General features: G+C 40.5%; 27 non-coding genes and 7 pseudogenes across 28 annotated transcripts in view; all 34 read right to left on the reverse strand.

Annotated features, from left to right (window-relative positions):
* LOC146027235 (protein shisa-9B pseudogene) overlaps positions 1-16,382 on the reverse strand; it is a 604,201-nt pseudogene that overhangs the window by 343,642 nt on the left and 244,177 nt on the right. The window lies entirely within an intron of this gene.
* LOC146031140 (5S ribosomal RNA) lies at positions 162-280 on the reverse strand. Its single transcript, XR_014456614.1, has one exon. It is a non-coding gene; the product is annotated as a 5S ribosomal RNA (ribosomal RNA).
* Positions 626-732, reverse strand: LOC146028866 (5S ribosomal RNA; annotated as a pseudogene).
* On the reverse strand, positions 1,077-1,195 carry LOC146033048 (5S ribosomal RNA). The gene has a single exon (XR_014458459.1). It is a non-coding gene; the product is annotated as a 5S ribosomal RNA (ribosomal RNA).
* Positions 1,541-1,659, reverse strand: LOC146031376 (5S ribosomal RNA). The gene has a single exon (XR_014456844.1). It is a non-coding gene; the product is annotated as a 5S ribosomal RNA (ribosomal RNA).
* On the reverse strand, positions 2,005-2,123 carry LOC146033693 (5S ribosomal RNA). Its single transcript, XR_014459102.1, has one exon. It is a non-coding gene; the product is annotated as a 5S ribosomal RNA (ribosomal RNA).
* LOC146029599 (5S ribosomal RNA) lies at positions 2,468-2,576 on the reverse strand (annotated as a pseudogene).
* LOC146028063 (5S ribosomal RNA) lies at positions 2,922-3,040 on the reverse strand (annotated as a pseudogene).
* Positions 3,386-3,504, reverse strand: LOC146034075 (5S ribosomal RNA). The gene has a single exon (XR_014459481.1). It is a non-coding gene; the product is annotated as a 5S ribosomal RNA (ribosomal RNA).
* Positions 3,850-3,968, reverse strand: LOC146029897 (5S ribosomal RNA). Its single transcript, XR_014455460.1, has one exon. It is a non-coding gene; the product is annotated as a 5S ribosomal RNA (ribosomal RNA).
* Positions 4,314-4,432, reverse strand: LOC146031650 (5S ribosomal RNA). The gene has a single exon (XR_014457112.1). It is a non-coding gene; the product is annotated as a 5S ribosomal RNA (ribosomal RNA).
* On the reverse strand, positions 4,778-4,896 carry LOC146030796 (5S ribosomal RNA). Its single transcript, XR_014456281.1, has one exon. It is a non-coding gene; the product is annotated as a 5S ribosomal RNA (ribosomal RNA).
* On the reverse strand, positions 5,241-5,349 carry LOC146029675 (5S ribosomal RNA; annotated as a pseudogene).
* LOC146029898 (5S ribosomal RNA) lies at positions 5,695-5,813 on the reverse strand. Its single transcript, XR_014455461.1, has one exon. It is a non-coding gene; the product is annotated as a 5S ribosomal RNA (ribosomal RNA).
* Positions 6,729-6,847, reverse strand: LOC146029899 (5S ribosomal RNA). Its single transcript, XR_014455462.1, has one exon. It is a non-coding gene; the product is annotated as a 5S ribosomal RNA (ribosomal RNA).
* Positions 7,192-7,310, reverse strand: LOC146031554 (5S ribosomal RNA). Its single transcript, XR_014457019.1, has one exon. It is a non-coding gene; the product is annotated as a 5S ribosomal RNA (ribosomal RNA).
* LOC146029900 (5S ribosomal RNA) lies at positions 7,656-7,774 on the reverse strand. Its single transcript, XR_014455463.1, has one exon. It is a non-coding gene; the product is annotated as a 5S ribosomal RNA (ribosomal RNA).
* LOC146029902 (5S ribosomal RNA) lies at positions 8,120-8,238 on the reverse strand. The gene has a single exon (XR_014455465.1). It is a non-coding gene; the product is annotated as a 5S ribosomal RNA (ribosomal RNA).
* On the reverse strand, positions 8,584-8,702 carry LOC146029903 (5S ribosomal RNA). The gene has a single exon (XR_014455466.1). It is a non-coding gene; the product is annotated as a 5S ribosomal RNA (ribosomal RNA).
* LOC146029904 (5S ribosomal RNA) lies at positions 9,048-9,166 on the reverse strand. Its single transcript, XR_014455467.1, has one exon. It is a non-coding gene; the product is annotated as a 5S ribosomal RNA (ribosomal RNA).
* Positions 9,512-9,630, reverse strand: LOC146029905 (5S ribosomal RNA). The gene has a single exon (XR_014455468.1). It is a non-coding gene; the product is annotated as a 5S ribosomal RNA (ribosomal RNA).
* LOC146029245 (5S ribosomal RNA) lies at positions 9,976-10,084 on the reverse strand (annotated as a pseudogene).
* On the reverse strand, positions 10,430-10,548 carry LOC146034649 (5S ribosomal RNA). The gene has a single exon (XR_014460054.1). It is a non-coding gene; the product is annotated as a 5S ribosomal RNA (ribosomal RNA).
* Positions 10,894-11,012, reverse strand: LOC146032908 (5S ribosomal RNA). The gene has a single exon (XR_014458320.1). It is a non-coding gene; the product is annotated as a 5S ribosomal RNA (ribosomal RNA).
* On the reverse strand, positions 11,358-11,476 carry LOC146031936 (5S ribosomal RNA). The gene has a single exon (XR_014457388.1). It is a non-coding gene; the product is annotated as a 5S ribosomal RNA (ribosomal RNA).
* LOC146029906 (5S ribosomal RNA) lies at positions 11,822-11,940 on the reverse strand. Its single transcript, XR_014455469.1, has one exon. It is a non-coding gene; the product is annotated as a 5S ribosomal RNA (ribosomal RNA).
* Positions 12,286-12,404, reverse strand: LOC146030348 (5S ribosomal RNA). Its single transcript, XR_014455847.1, has one exon. It is a non-coding gene; the product is annotated as a 5S ribosomal RNA (ribosomal RNA).
* LOC146030797 (5S ribosomal RNA) lies at positions 12,750-12,868 on the reverse strand. The gene has a single exon (XR_014456282.1). It is a non-coding gene; the product is annotated as a 5S ribosomal RNA (ribosomal RNA).
* Positions 13,213-13,321, reverse strand: LOC146029676 (5S ribosomal RNA; annotated as a pseudogene).
* On the reverse strand, positions 13,667-13,785 carry LOC146029907 (5S ribosomal RNA). The gene has a single exon (XR_014455470.1). It is a non-coding gene; the product is annotated as a 5S ribosomal RNA (ribosomal RNA).
* On the reverse strand, positions 14,700-14,818 carry LOC146029908 (5S ribosomal RNA). The gene has a single exon (XR_014455471.1). It is a non-coding gene; the product is annotated as a 5S ribosomal RNA (ribosomal RNA).
* Positions 15,163-15,281, reverse strand: LOC146033555 (5S ribosomal RNA). The gene has a single exon (XR_014458963.1). It is a non-coding gene; the product is annotated as a 5S ribosomal RNA (ribosomal RNA).
* On the reverse strand, positions 15,626-15,744 carry LOC146029909 (5S ribosomal RNA). Its single transcript, XR_014455472.1, has one exon. It is a non-coding gene; the product is annotated as a 5S ribosomal RNA (ribosomal RNA).
* On the reverse strand, positions 16,089-16,207 carry LOC146029910 (5S ribosomal RNA). Its single transcript, XR_014455473.1, has one exon. It is a non-coding gene; the product is annotated as a 5S ribosomal RNA (ribosomal RNA).

A 16,382-nucleotide genomic window follows, 5' to 3' on the forward strand; every position in this document is an offset into this window, starting at 1 on the left:
CCAAAAGCAGTTGGAATTGGGCCTAAACAGTGTAGTAAGTTTTTAGGTGATGGCTATTGTGTCTGTTTGACCTCTCCCAAATGTCTGTATTGACAATAAAAATAAAACGTTTCCAATTAAAATAGCAAGAGAATAAAAACAATTTGCCAGTAATGGGAAAAAACCTACAGCACCTGGTGTTCCCATGTGGTCTCCCACCCAAGTACTAACCAGGCCCAACACTGCTTTGCTTCCAAGATCAGACGAGATTGGGCGTATCCAATGTGGTATGGCTGTAGGTGAGATACAGGCACTTTTTTGCCCTCTTCTACTTCTATAACCAGGTAAGCTAATAAAAAAGGTTCCTAACTGTATTGGCTTACTGAAAAAAATCAAGTGTTGGTAATGCAAAAAGACCTACAGGTCATGATATTAGCAGGTGGTCTCAAATTAAACTACTAAAGAGGCTCAACACTGTTTAGCTGCCAAAAGCAGTTGGAATTGGGCCTAAACAGTGTGGTAAGTTTTTAGGTGATGGCTATTGTGTCTGTTTGACCTCTCCCAAATGTCTGTATTGGCAATAAAAATAAAAAGTTTCCAATTAAAATAGCAAGAGAATAAAAACAATTTGCCAGTAATGGGAAAAAACCTACAGCACCTGGTGTTCCCATCCAAGTACTAACCAGGCCCAACACTGCTTAGCTTCCAAGATCAGACGAGATTGGGCGTATCCAATGTGGTATGGCTGTAGGTGAGATACAGGCACTTTTTTGCCCTCTTCTACTTCTATAACCAGGTAAGCTAATAAAAAAGTTTCCTAACTGTATTGGCTTACTGAAAAAAATCATGTGTTGGTAATGTAAAAAGACCTACAGGACATAATATTAGCAGGTGGTCTCAAATTAATCTACTAAAAGGCTCAACACTGTTTAGCTGCCAAAAGCAGTTGGAATTGGGCCGAAACAGTGTGGTAAGTCTTTAGGTGATGGCTATTGTGTCTGTTTGACCTCTCCCAAATGTCTGTATTGGCAATAAAAAGATAAAGTTTTCAATTTAAATAGCTAGAGAATAAAAACAATTTGCCAGTAATGGTAAAAAACCTACAGCACCTGGTGTTCCCATTTGGTCTCCCACCCAAGTACTAACCAGGCCCAACACTGCTTAGCTTCCAAGATCAGACGGGATTGGGCATATCCAAAGTGGTATGGCTGTAGATGAGATGCTGGCACTTTTTTGCCCTCTTCTACTTCTTTAACAAGGTAAGTTAATAAAAAAGTTTCCTAACTGTATTGGCTTACTGAAAAAAATCATGTGTTGGTAATGTAAAAAGACCTACAGGACATAATATTAGCAGGTGGTCTCAAATTAAACTATTAAAGAGGCTCAACACTGTTTAGCTGCCAAAAGCAGTTGGAATTGGGCCTAAACAGTGTGGTAAGTTTTTAGGTGATGGCTATTGTGTCTGTTTGACCTCTCCCAAATGTCTGTATTGGCAATAAAAATAAAAAGTTTCCAATTAAAATAGCAAGAGAATAAAAACAATTTGCCAGTAATGGGAAAAAACCTACAGCTCCTGGTGTTCCCATGTGGTCTCCCACCCAAGTACTAACCAGGCCCAACACTGCTTAGCTTCCAAGATCAGACGAGATTGGGCGTATCCAATGTGGTATGGCTGTAGGTGAGATACCGGCACTTTTTTGCCCTCTTCTACTTCTATAACCAGGTAAGCTAATAAAAAAGGTTCCTAACTGTATTGGCTTACTGAAAAAAATCATGTGTTGGTAATGTAAAAAGACCTACAGGACATAATATTAGCAGGTGGTCTCAAATTAAACTATTAAAGAGGCTCAACACTGTTTAGCTGCCAAAAACAGTTGGAATTGGGCCTAAACAGTGTGGTAAGTTTTTAGGTGATGGCTATTGTGTCTGTTTGACCTCTCCCAAATGTCTGTATTGGCAATAAAAATAAAAAGTTTCCAATTAAAATAGCAAGAGAATAAAAACAATTTGCCAGTAATGGGAAAAAACCTACAGCACCTGGTGTTCCCATGTGGTCTCCCACATAAGTACTAACCAGGCCCAACACTGCTTAGCTTCCAAGATCAGACAAGATTGGGCGTATCCAATGTGGTATGGCTGTAGGTGAGATGCAGGCACTTTTTTGCCCTCTTCTACTTCTATAACCAGGTAAGCTAATAAAAAAGTTTCCTAACTGTATTGGCTTACTGAAAAAAATCATGTGTTGGTAATGTAAAAAGACCTACAGGACATAATATTAGCAGGTGGTCTCAAATTAATCTACTAAAAGGCTCAACACTGTTTAGCTGCCAAAAGCAGTTGGAATTGGGCCTAAACAGTGTGGTAAGTCTTTAGGTGATGGCTATTGTGTCTGTTTGAACTCTCCCAAATGTCTGTATTGGCAATAAAAAGATAAAGTTTTCAATTTAAATAGCTAGAGAATAAAAACAATTTGCCAGTAATGGTAAAAAACCTACAGCACCTGGTGTTCCCATGTGGTCTCTCACCCAAGTACTAACCAGGCCTAACACTGCTTAGCTTCCAAGATTGGGCATATCCAATGTGGTATGGCTGTAGATGAGATGCTGGCAATTTTTTGCCCTCTTCTACTTCTTTAACAAGGTAAGTTAATAAAAAAAATTCCTAACTGTATTGGCTTACTGAAAAAAATCATGTGTTGGTAATGTAAAAAGACCTACAGGACATAATATTAGAAGGTGGTCTCAAATTAAACTATTAAAGAGGCTCAACACTGTTTAGCTGCCAAAAGCAGTTGGAATTGGGCCTAAACAGTGTGGTAAGTTTTTAGGTGATGGCTATTGTGTCTGTTTGACCTCTCCCAAATGTCTGTATTGGCAATAAAAATAAAAAGTTTCCAATTAAAATAGCAAGAGAATAAAAACAATTTGCCAGTAATGGTAAAAAACCTACAGCACCTGGTGATCCCATGTGGTCTCCCACCCAAGTACTAACCATGCTCAACACTGCTTAGCTTCCAAGATCAGACGAGATTGGGCGTATCCAATGTGGTATGGCTGTAGGTGAGATACCTGCACTTTTTTGCCCTCTTCTACTTCTATAACCAGGTAAGTTAATAAAAAAGTTTCCTAACTGTATTGGCTTACTGAAAAAAATCATGTGTTGGTAATGTAAAAAGACCTACAGGACATAATATTAGTAGGTGGTCTCAAATTAAACTATTAAAGAGGCTCAACACTGGTTAGCTGCCAAAAGCAGTTGGAATTGGGCCTAAACAGTGTGGTAAGTTTTTAGGTGATGGCTATTGTGTCTGTTTGACCTCTCCCAAATGTCTGTATTGGCAATAAAAATAAAAAGTTTCCAATTAAAATAGCAAGAGAATAAAAAAAATTTGCCAGTAATGGGAAAAAACCTACAGCACCTTGTGTTCCAATGTGGTCTCCCACCCAAGTACTAACCAGGCCCAACACTGCTTAGCTTCCAAGATCAGACGAGATTGGGCGTATCCAATGTGGTATGGCTGTAGGTGAGATAAAGGCACTTTTTTGCCCTCTTCTACTTCTTTAACAAGGTAAGTTAATAAAAAAGTTTCCTAACTGTATTGGCTTACTGAAAAAAATCATGTGTTGGTAATGTAAAAAGACCTACAGGACATAATATTAGCAGGTGGTCTCAAATTAAACTATTAAAGAGGCTCAAAACTGTTTAGCTGCCAAAAGCAGTTGGAATTGGGCCTAAACAGTGTGGTACGTTTTTAGGTGATGTCTATTGTGTCTGTTTGACCTCTCCCAAATGTCTGTATTGGCAATAAAAATAAAAAGTTTCCAATTAAAATAGCAAGAGAATAAAAACAATTTGCCAGTAATGGGAAAAAACCTACAGCACCTGGTGTTCCCATGTGGTCTCCCACCCAAGTACTAACCAGGCCCAACACTGCTTAGCTTCCAAGATCAGACGAGATTGGGCGTATCCAATGTGGTATGGCTGTAGGTGAGATAATGGCACTTTTTTGCCCTCTTCTACTTCTATAACCAGGTAAGCTAATATAAAAGTTTCCTAACTGTATTGGCTTACTGAAAAAAATCATGTGTTGGTAATGTTAAAAGACCTAAAGGACATAATATTAGCAGGTGGTCTCAAATTAAACTATTAAAGAGGCTCAACACTGTTTAGCTGCCAAAAGCAGTTGGAATTGGGCCTAAACAGTGTGGTAAGTTTTTAGGTGATGGCTATTGTGTCTGTTTGACCTCTCCCAAATGTCTGTATTGGCAATAAAAATAAAAAGTTTCCAATTAAAATAGCAAGAGAATAAAAACAATTTGCCAGTAATGGGAAAAAACCTACAGCACCTGGTGTTCCCATGTGGTCTCCCACCCAAGTACTAACCAGGCCCAACACTGGTTAGCTTCCAAGATCAGACGGGATTGGGCATATCCAATGTGGTATGGCTGTAGGTGAGATAACAGCACTTTTTTGCCCTCTTCTACTTCTATAACCAGGTAAGCTAATATAAAAGTTTCCTAACTGTATTGGCTTACTGAAAAAAATCATGTGTTGGTAATGTAAAAAGACCTACAGGACATAATATTAGAAGGTGGTCTCAAATTAAACTATTAAAGAGGCTCAACACTGTTTAGCTGCCAAAAGCAGTTGGAATTGGGCCTAAACAGTGTGGTAAGTTTTTAGGTGATGGCTATTGAGTCTGTTTGACCTCTCCCAAATGTCTGTATTGGCAATAAAAATAAAAAGTTTCCAATTAAAATAGCAAGAGAATAAAAACAATTTGCCAGTAATGGGAAAAAACCTACAGCACCTGGTGTTCCCATGTGGTCTCCCACCCAAGTACTAACCAGGCCCAACACTGCTTAGCTTCCAAGATCAGACGAGATTGGGCGTATCCAATGTGGTATGGCTGTAGGCGAGATACAGGCACTTTTTTGCCCTCTTCTACTTCTATAACCAGGTAAGCTAATAAAAAAGTTTCCTAACTGTATTGGCTTACTGAAAAAAATCATGTGTTGGTAATGTAAAAAGACCTACAGGACATAATATTAGCAGGTGGTCTCAAATTAATCTACTAAAAGGCTCAACACTGTTTAGCTGCCAAAAGCAGTTGGAATTGGGCCGAAACAGTGTGGTAAGTCTTTAGGTGATGGCTATTGTGTCTGTTTGACCTCTCCCAAATGTCTGTATTGGCAATAAAAAGATAAAGTTTTCAATTTAAATAGCTAGAGAATAAAAACAATTTGCCAGTAATGGTAAAAAACCTACAGCACCTTGTGTTCCCATGTGGTCTCCCACCCAAATACTAACCAGGCCCAACACTGCTTACCTTCCAAGATTGGGCATATCCAATGTGGTATGGCTGTAGATGAGATGCTGGCAATTTTTTGCCCTCTTCTACTTCTTTAACAAGGTAAGTTAATAAAAAAGTTTCCTAACTGTATTGGCTTACTGAAAAAAATCATGTGTTGGTAATGTAAAAAGACCTACAGGACATAATATTAGAAGGTGGTCTCAAATTAAACTATTAAAGAGGCTCAACACTGTTTAGCTGCCAAAAGCAGTTGGAATTGGGCCTAAACAGTGTGGTAAGGTTTTAGGTGATGGCTATTGTGTCTGTTTGACCTCTCCCAAATGTCTGTATTGGCAATAAAAATAAAAAGTTTCCAATTAAAATAGCAAGAGAATAAAAACAATTTGCCAGTAATGGTAAAAAACCTACAGCACCTGGTGTTCCCATGTGGTCTCCCACCCAAGTACTAACCAGGCCCAACACTGCTTAGCTTCCAAGATCAGACGAGATTGGGCGTATCCAATGTGGTATGGCTGTAGGTGAGATACCGGCAATTTTTTGCCCTCTTCTACTTCTATAACCAGGTAAGCTAATAAAAAAGTTTCCTAACTGTGGCCCTTATTCTAATCTGTGCGGTACGGCCCGCGTGCGGCCGTACCGCCGATGTTTTCACACTGCACATGCGCAGAGGTCACTCTGCGCATGTGCAGGTGAAATCGCCGCACACAAAAAATATACGCCGCAAAGGGGGCGTATAGGGGCGTGAGGGGCTTCATACCCTCATTTCCCTATGCATACGCCCCGCGTTTCATGGGCGTTCCCATGCAAACGCGGGGCGTATGCATGCTAATAAGGGTATGACGCCAGTGATGGGGGCGGAAAGCTGACGTCGCCGGATGTCAGCTCTCAGCCCCCATACAAGCTATCACACGGACGATTGTCCGTGTGGTCTCAGCTTGCTGGAGCTGCTGTGGCGTGCGGCCCTGCCTTCGATGGTCGACGACCATCGAATGCAGGGGGCAGCTCCCACCATGGTGGAGGCGTAGGCCCCACCATTTTTATGCGGATCGCCAGCCGTCCGTGTACGGACGGCCGTGGCGATCCGTCTCGTGGGCGGGGATTGGTTTGTGCGGCCGGAGCACCGTGTGCGGCTCCGGCCGCACCAACCAGAATAAGGGCCTGTATTGGCTTACTGAAAAAAATCATGTGTTGGTAATGTAAAAAGACCTACAGGACATAATATTAGCAGGTGGTCTCAAATTAAACTATTAAAGAGGCTCAACACTGTTTAACTGCCAAAAGCAGTTGGAATTGGGCCTAAACAGTGTGGTAAGTTTTTAGGTGATGGCTATTGTGTCTGTTTGACCTCTCCCAAATGTCTGTATTGGCAATAAAAATAAAAAGTTTCCAATTAAAATAGCAAGAGAATAAAAACAATTTGCCAGTAATGGGAAAAAACCTACAGCACCTGGTGTTCCCATGTGGTCTCCCACCCAAGTACTAACCAGGCCCAACACTGCTTAGCTTCCAAGATCAGACGAGATTGGGCGTATCCAATGTGGTATGGCTGTAGGTGAGATACCGGCACTTTTTTGCCCTCTTCTACTTCTATAACCAGGTAAGCTAATAAAAAAGGTTCCTGACTGTATTGGCTTACTGAAAAAAATCATGTGTTGGTAATGCAAAAAGACCTATAGGACATAATATTAGCAGGTGGTCTCAAATTAATCTACTAAAAGGCTCAACACTGATTAGCTGCCAAAAGCAGTTGGAATTGGGCCGAAACAGTGTGGTAAGTCTTTAGGTGATGGCTATTGTGTCTGTTTGACCTCTCCCAAATGTCTGTATTGGCAATAAAAAGATAAAGTTTTCAATTTAAATAGCTAGAGAATAAAAACAATTTGCCAGTAATGGTAAAAAACCTACAGCACCTGGTGTTCCCATGTGGTCTCCCACCCAAGTACTAACCAGGCCCAACACTGCTTAGCTTCCAAGATCAGACGGGATTGGGCATATCCAATGTGGTATGGCTGTAGACGAGATGCTGGCACTTTTTTGCCCTCTTCTACTTCTTTAACAAGGTAAGTTAATAAAAAAGTTTCCTAACTGTATTGGCTTACTGAAAAAAATCATGTGTTGGTAATGTAAAAAGACCTACAGGACATAATATTAGCAGGTGGTCTCAAATTAAACTATTAAAGAGGCTCAACACTGTTTAGCTGCCAAAAGCAGTTGGAATTGGGCCTTAACAGTGTGGTAAGTTTTTAGGTGATGGCTATTGTGTCTGTTTGACCTCTCCCAAATGTCTGTATTGGCAATAAAAATAATAAGTTTCCAATTAAAATAGCAAGAGAATAAAAACAATTTGCCAGTAATGGGAAAAAACCTACAGCACCTGGTGTTCCCATGTGGTCTCCCACCCAAGTACTAACCAGGCCCAACACTGCTTAGCTTCCAAGATCAGACGAGATTGGGCGTATCCAATGTGGTATGGCTGTAGGTGAGATACCAGCACTTTTTTGCCCTCTTCTACTTCTATAACCAGGTAAGCTAATAAAAAAGGTTCCTAACTGTATTGGCTTACTGAAAAAAATCATGTGTTGGTAATGCAAAAAGACCTACAGGTCATGATATTAGCAGGTGGTCTCAAATTAAACTACTAAAGAGGCTCAACACTGTTTAGCTGCCAAAAGCAGTTGGAATTGGGCCTAAACAGTGTGGTAAGTTTTTAGGTGATGGCTATTGTGTCTGTTTGACCTCTCCCAAATGTCTGTATTGGCAATAAAAATAAAAAGTTTCCAATTAAAATAGCAAGAGAATAAAAACAATTTGCCAGTAATGGGAAAAAACCTACAGCACCTGGTGTTCCCATGTGGTCTCCCACCCAAGTACTAACCAGGCCCAACACTGCTTAGCTTCCAAGATCAGACGAGATTGGGCGTATCCAATGTGGTATGGCTGTAGGTGAGATAACGGCACTTTTTTGCCCTCTTCTACTTCTATAACCAGGTAAGCTAATATAAAAGTTTCCTAACTGTATTGGCTTACTGAAAAAAATCATGTGTTGGTAATGTAAAACGACCTAAAGGACATAATATTAGCAGGTGGTCTCAAATTAAACTATTAAAGAGGCTCAACACTGTTTAGCTGCCAAAAGCAGTTGGAATTGGGCCTAAACAGTGTGGTAAGTTTTTAGGTGATGGCTATTATGTCTGTTTGACCTCTCCCAAATGTCTGTATTGGCAATAAAAATAAAAAATTTCCAATTAAAATAGCAAGAGAATAAAAACAATTTGCCAGTAATGGGAAAAAACCTACAGCACCTGGTGTTCCCATGTGGTCTCCCACCCAAGTACTAACCAGGCCCAACACTGCTTAGCTTCCAAGATCAGACGAGATTGGGCGTATCCAATGTGGTATGGCTGTAGGTGAGATAACGGCACTTTTTTGCCCTCTTCTACTTCTATAACCAGGTAAGCTAATATAAAAGTTTCCTAAATGTATTGGCTTACTGAAAAAAATCATGTGTTGGTAATGTAAAAAGACCTAAAGGACATAATATTAGCAGGTGGTCTCAAATTAAACTATTAAAGAGGCTCAACACTGTTTAGCTGCCAAAAGCAGTTGGAATTGGGCCTAAACAGTGTGGTAAGTTTTTAGGTGATGGCTATTGTGTCTGTTTGACCTCTCCAAAATGTCTGTATTGGCAATAAAAATAAAAAGTTTCCAATTAAAATAGCAAGAGAATAAAAACAATTTGCCAGTAATGGGAAAAAACCTACAGCACCTGGTGTTCCCATGTGGTCTCCCACCCAAGTACTAACCAGGCCCAACACTGCTTAGCTTCCAAGATCAGACGAGATTGGGCGTATCCAATGTGGTATGGCTGTAGGTGAGATAACGGCACTTTTTTGCCCTCTTCTACTTCTATAACCAGGTAAGCTAATATAAAAGTTTCCTAACTGTATTGGCTTACTGAAAAAAATCATGTGTTGGTAATGTAAAACGACCTAAAGGACATAATATTAGCAGGTGGTCTCAAATTAAACTATTAAAGAGGCTCAACACTGTTTAGCTGCCAAAAGCAGTTGGAATTGGGCCTAAACAGTGTGGTAAGTTTTTAGGTGATGGCTATTATGTCTGTTTGACCTCTCCCAAATGTCTGTATTGGCAATAAAAATAAAAAATTTCCAATTAAAATAGCAAGAGAATAAAAACAATTTGCCAGTAATGGGAAAAAACCTACAGCACCTGGTGTTCCCATGTGGTCTCCCACCCAAGTACTAACCAGGCCCAACACTGCTTAGCTTCCAAGATCAGACGAGATTGGGCGTATCCAATGTGGTATGGCTGTAGGTGAGATAACGGCACTTTTTTGCCCTCTTCTACTTCTATAACCAGGTAAGCTAATATAAAAGTTTCCTAAATGTATTGGCTTACTGAAAAAAATCATGTGTTGGTAATGTAAAAAGACCTAAAGGACATAACATTAGCAGGTGGTCTCAAATTAAACTATTAAAGAGGCTCAACACTGTTTAGCTGCCAAAAGCAGTTGGAATTGGGCCTAAACAGTGTGGTAAGTTTTTAGGTGATGGCTATTGTGTCTGTTTGACCTCTCCCAAATGTCTGTATTGGCAATAAAAATAAAAAGTTTCCAATTAAAATAGCAAGAGAATAAAAACAATTTGCCAGTAATGGTAAAAAACCTACAGCACCTGGTGTTCCCATGTGGTCTCCCACCCAAGTACTAACCAGGCCTAACACTGCTTAGCTTCCAAGATTGGGCATATCCAATGTGGTATGGCTGTAGATGAGATGCTGGCAATTTTTTGCCCTCTTCTACTTCTTTAACAAGGTAAGTTAATAAAAAAATTTCCTAACTGTATTGGCTTACTGAAAAAAATCATGTGTTGGTAATGTAAAAAGACCTACAGGACATAATATTAGAAGGTGGTCTCAAATTAAACTATTAAAGAGGCTCAACACTGTTTAGCTGCCAAAAGCAGTTGGAATTGGGCCTAAACAGTGTGGTAAGTTTTTAGGTGATGGCTATTGTGTCTGTTTGACCTCTCCCAAATGTCTGTATTGGCAATAAAAATAAAAAGTTTCCAATTAAAATAGCAAGAGAATAAAAACAATTTGCCAGTAATGGTAAAAAACCTACAGCACCTGGTGATCCCATGTGGTCTCCCACCCAAGTACTAACCAGGCTCAACACTGCTTAGCTTCCAAGATCAGACGAGATTGGGCGTATCCAATGTGGTATGGCTGTAGGTGAGATACCGGCACTTTTTTGCCCTCTTCTACTTCTATAACCAGGTAAGTTAATAAAAAAGTTTCCTAACTGTATTGGCTTACTGAAAAAAATCATGTGTTGGTAATGTAAAAAGACCTACAGGACATAATATTAGTAGGTGGTCTCAAATTAAACTATTAAAGAGGCTCAACACTGGTTAGCTGCCAAAAGCAGTTGGAATTGGGCCTAAACAGTGTGGTAAGTTTTTAGGTGATGGCTATTGTGTCTGTTTGACCTCTCCCAAATGTCTGTATTGGCAATAAAAATAAAAAGTTTCCAATTAAAATAGCAAGAGAATAAAAAAAATTTGCCAGTAATAGGAAAAAACCTACAGCACCTTGTGTTCCCATGTGGTCTCCCACCCAAGTACTAACCAGGCCCAACACTGCTTAGCTTCCAAGATCAGACGAGATTGGGCGTATCCAATGTGGTATGGCTGTAGGTGAGATACCGGCACTTTTTTGCCCTCTTCTACTTCTATAACCAGGTAAGTTAATAAAAAAGTTTCCTAACTGTATTGGCTTACTGAAAAAAATCATGTGTTGGTAATGTAAAAAGACCTACAGGACATAATATTAGCAGGTGGTCTCAAATTAAACTATTAAAGAGGCTCAAAACTGTTTAGCTGCCAAAAGCAGTTGGAATTGGGCCTAAACAGTGTGGTAAGTTTTTAGGTGATGGCTATTGTGTCTGTTTGACCTCTCCCAAATGTCTGTATTGGCAATAAAAATAAAAAGTTTCCAATTAAAATAGCAAGAGAATAAAAACAATTTGCCAGTAATGGGAAAAAACCTACAGCACCTGGTGTTCCCATGTGGTCTCCCACCCAAGTACTAACCAGGCCCAACACTGCTTAGCTTCCAAGATCAGACAAGATTGGGCGTATCCAATGTGGTATGGCTGTAGGTGAGATACTGGCACTTTTTTGCCCTCTTCTACTTCTATAACCAGGTAAGCTAATAAAAAAGGGTTCCTAACTGTATTGGCTTACTGAAAAAAATCATGTGTTGGTAATGCAAAAAGACCTACAGGTCATGATATTAGCAGGTGTCTCAAATAAAACTACTAAAGAGGCTCAACACTGTTTAGCTGCCAAAAGCAGTTGGAATTGGGCCTAAACAGTGTGGTAAGTTTTTAGGTGATGGCTATTGTGTCTGTTTGACCTCTCCCAAATGTCTGTATTGGCAATAAAAATAAAAAGTTTCCAATTAAAATAGCAAGAGAATAAAAACAATTTGCCAGTAATGGGAAAAAACCTACAGCACCTGGTGTTCCCATGTGGTCTCCCACCCAAGTACTAACCAGGCCCAACACTGCTTAGCTTCCAAGATCAGACGAGATTGGGCGTATCCAATGTGGTATGGCTGTAGGTGAGATAATGGCACTTTTTTGCCCTCTTCTACTTCTATAACCAGGTAAGCTAATATAAAAGTTTCCTAATTGTATTGGCTTACTGAAAAAAATCATGTGTTGGTAATGTTAAAAGACCTAAAGGACATAATATTAGCAGGTGGTCTCAAATTAAACTATTAAAGAGGCTCAACACTGTTTAGCTGCCAAAAGCAGTTGGAATTGGGCCTAAACAGTGTGGTAAGTTTTTAGGTGATGGCTATTGTGTCTGTTTGACCTCTCCCAAATGTCTGTATTGGCAATAAAAATAAAAAGTTTCCAATTAAAATAGCAAGAGAATAAAAACAATTTGCCAGTAATGGGAAAAAACCTACAGCACCTGGTGTTCCCATGTGGTCTCCCACCCAAGTACTAACCAGGCCCAACACTGCTTAGCTTCCAAGATCAGACGGGATTGGGCATATCCAATGTGGTATGGCTGTAGGTGAGATAACAGCACTTTTTTGCCCTCTTCTACTTCTAAAACCAGGTAAGCTAATATAAAAGTTTCCTAACTGTATTGGCTTACTGAAAAAAATCATGTGTTGGTAATGTAAAAAGACCTACAGGACATAATATTAGAAGGTGGTCTCAAATTAAACTATTAAAGAGGCTCAACACTGTTTAGCTGCCAAAAGCAGTTGGAATTGGGCCTAAACAGTGTGGTAAGTTTTTAGGTAATGGCTATTGTGTCTGTTTGACCTCTCCCAAATGTCTGTATTGGCAATAAAAATAAAAAGTTTCCAATTAAAATAGCAAGAGAATAAAAACAATTTGCCAGTAATGGGAAAAAACCTACAGCACCTGGTGTTCCCATGTGGTCTCCCACCCAAGTACTAACCAGGCCCAACACTGCTTAGCTTCCAAGATCAGACGAGATTGGGCGTATCCAATGTGGTATGGCTGTAGGCGAGATACAGGCACTTTTTTGCCCTCTTCTACTTCTATAACCAGGTAAGCTAATAAAAAAGTTTCCTAACTGTATTGGCTTACTGAAAAAAATCATGTGTTGGTAATGTAAAAAGACCTACAGGACATAATATTAGCAGGTGGTCTCAAATTAATCTACTAAAAGGCTCAACACTGTTTAGCTGCCAAAAGCATTTGGAATTGGGCCGAAACAGTGTGGTAAGTCTTTAGGTGATGGCTATTGTGTCTGTTTGACCTCTCCCAAATGTCTGTATTGGCAATAAAAAGATAAAGTTTTCAATTTAAATAGCTAGAGAATAAAAACAATTTGCCAGTAATGGTAAAAAACCTACAGCACCTTGTGTTCCCATGTGGTCTCCCACCCAAATACTAACCAGGCCCAACACTGCTTACCTTCCAAGATTGGGCATATCCAATGTGGTATGGCTGTAGATGAGATGCTGGCAATTTTTTGCCCTCTTCTACTTCTTTAACAAGGTAAGTTAATAAAAAAGTTTCCTAACTGTATTGGCTTACTGAAAAAAATCATGTGTTGGTAATGTAAAAAGACCTACAGGACATAATATTAGAAGGTGGTCTCAAATTAAACTATTAAAGAGGCTCAACACTGTTTAGCTGCCAAAAGCAGTTGGAATTGGGCCTAAACAGTGTGGTAAGTTTTTAGGTGATGGCTATTGTGTCTGTTTGACCTCTCCCAAATGTCTGTATTGGCAATAAAAATAAAAAGTTTCCAATTAAAATAGCAAGAGAATAAAAACAATTTGCCAGTAATGGTAACAAACCTACAGCACCTGGTGTTCCCATGTGGTCTCCCACCCAAGTACTAACCAGGCCCAACACTGCTTAGCTTCCAAGATCAGACGAGATTGGGCGTATCCAATGTGGTATGGCTGTAGGTGAGATACCGGCACTTTTTTGCCCTCTTCTACTTCTATAACCAGGTAAGCTAATAAAAAAGTTTCCTAACTGTGGCCCTTATTCTAATCTGTGCGGTACGGCCCGCGTGCGGCCGTACCGCCGATGTTTTCACACTGCACATGCGCAGAGGTCACTCTGCGCATGTGCAGGTGAAATCGCCGCACACAAAAAATATACGCCGCAAAGGGGGCGTATAGGGGCGTGAGGGGCTTCATACCCTCATTTCCCTATGCATACGCCCCGCGTTTCATGGGCGTTCCCATGCAAACGCGGGGCGTATGCATGCTAATAAGGGTATGACGCCAGTGATGGGGGCGGAAAGCTGACGTCGCCGGATGTCAGCTCTCAGCCCCCATACAAGCTATCACACGGACGATTGTCCGTGTGGTCTCAGCTTGCGGGAGCTGCTGTGGCGTGCGGCCCTGCCTTCGATGGTCGACGACCATCGAATGCAGGGGGCAGCTCCCACCATGGTGGAGGCGTAGGCCCCACCATTTTTATGCGGATCGCCAGCCGTCCGTGTACGGACGGCCGTGGCGATCCGTCTCGTGGGCGGGGATTGGTTTGTGCGGCCGGAGCACCGTGTGCGGCTCCGGCCGCACCAACCAGAATAAGGGCCTGTATTGGCTTACTGAAAAAAATCATGTGTTGGTAATGTAAAAAGACCTACAGGACATAATATTAGCAGGTGGTCTCAAATTAAACTATTAAAGAGGCTCAACACTGTTTAGCTGCCAAAAGCAGTTGGAATTGGGCCTAAACAGTGTGGTAAGTTTTTAGGTGATGGCTATTGTGTCTGTTTGACCTCTCCCAAATGTCTGTATTGGCAATAAAAATAATAAGTTTCCAATTAAAATAGCAAGAGAATAAAAACAATTTGCCAGTATGGGAAAAAACCTACAGCACCTGGTGTTCCCATGTGGTCTCCCACCCAAGTACTAACCAGGCCCAACACTGCTTAGCTTCCAAGATCAGACGAGATTGGGCGTATCCAATGTGGTATGGCTGTAGGTGAGATACCGGCACTTTTTTGCCCTCTTCTACTTCTATAACCAGGTAAGCTAATAAAAAAGGTTCCTGACTGTATTGGCTTACTGAAAAAAATCATGTGTTGGTAATGCAAAAAGACCTATAGGACATAATATTAGCAGGTGGTCTCAAATTAATCTACTAAAAGGCTCAACACTGATTAGCTGCCAAAAGCAGTTGGAATTGGGCCGAAACAGTGTGGTAAGTCTTTAGGTGATGGCTATTGTGTCTGTTTGACCTCTCCCAAATGTCTGTATTGGCAATAAAAAGATAAAGTTTTCAATTTAAATAGCTAGAGAATAAAAACAATTTGCCAGTAATGGTAAAAAACCTACAGCACCTGGTGTTCCCATGTGGTCTCCCACCCAAGTACTAACCAGGCCCAACACTGCTTAGCTTCCAAGATCAGACGGGATTGGTCATATCCAATGTGGTATGGCTGTAGACGAGATGCTGGCACTTTTTTGCCCTCTTCTACTTCTTTAACAAGGTAAGTTAATAAAAAAGTTTCCTAACTGTATTGGCTTACTGAAAAAAATCATGTGTTGGTAATGTAAAAAGACCTACAGGACATAATATTAGCAGGTGGTCTCAAATTAAACTATTAAAGAGGCTCAACACTGTTTAGCTGCCAAAAGCAGTTGGAATTGGGCCTAAACAGTGTGGTAAGTTTTTAGGTGATGGCTATTGTGTCTGTTTGACCTCTCCCAAATGTCTGTATTGGCAATAAAAATAATAAGTTTCCAATTAAAATAGCAAGAGAATAAAAACAATTTGCCAGTATGGGAAAAAACCTACAGCACCTGGTGTTCCCATGTGGTCTCCCACCCAAGTACTAACCAGGCCCAACACTGCTTAGCTTCCAAGATCAGACGAGATTGGGCGTATCCAATGTGGTATGGCTGTAGGTGAGATACCGCCACTTTTTTGCCCTCTTCTACTTCTATAACCAGGTAAGCTAATAAAAAAGGTTCCTAACTGTATTGGCTTACTGAAAAAAACATGTGTTGGTAATGCAAAAAGACCTACAGGTCATGATATTAGCAGGTGGTCTCAAATTAAACTACTAAAGAGGCTCAACACTGTTTAGCTGCCAAAAGCAGTTGGAATTGGGCCTAAACAGTGTGGTAAGTTTTTAGGTGATGGCTATTGTGTCTGTTTGACCTCTCCCAAATGTCTGTATTGGCAATAAAAATAAAAAGTTTCCAATTAAAATAGCAAGAGAATAAAAACAATTTGCCAGTAATGGGAAAAAACCTACAGCACCTGGTGTTCCCATGTGGTCTCCCACCCAAGTACTAACCAGGCCCAACACTGCTTAGCTTCCAAGATCAGACGAGATTGGGCGTATCCAATGTGGTATGGCTGTAGGTGAGATAACGGCACTTTTTTGCCCTCTTCTACTTCTATAACCAGGTAAGCTAATATAAAAGTTTCCTAACTGTATTGGCTTACTGAAAAAAATCATGTGTTGGTAATGTAAAACGACCTAAAGGACATAATATTAGCAGGTGGTCTCAAATTAAACTATTAAAGAGGCTCAACACT

The sequence above is a fragment of the Crinia signifera genome, chromosome 8 (genome assembly GCF_055691185.1).
Source record: "Crinia signifera chromosome 8, ASM5569118v1, whole genome shotgun sequence".
Lineage (NCBI taxonomy): Eukaryota > Metazoa > Chordata > Amphibia > Anura > Myobatrachidae > Crinia > Crinia signifera.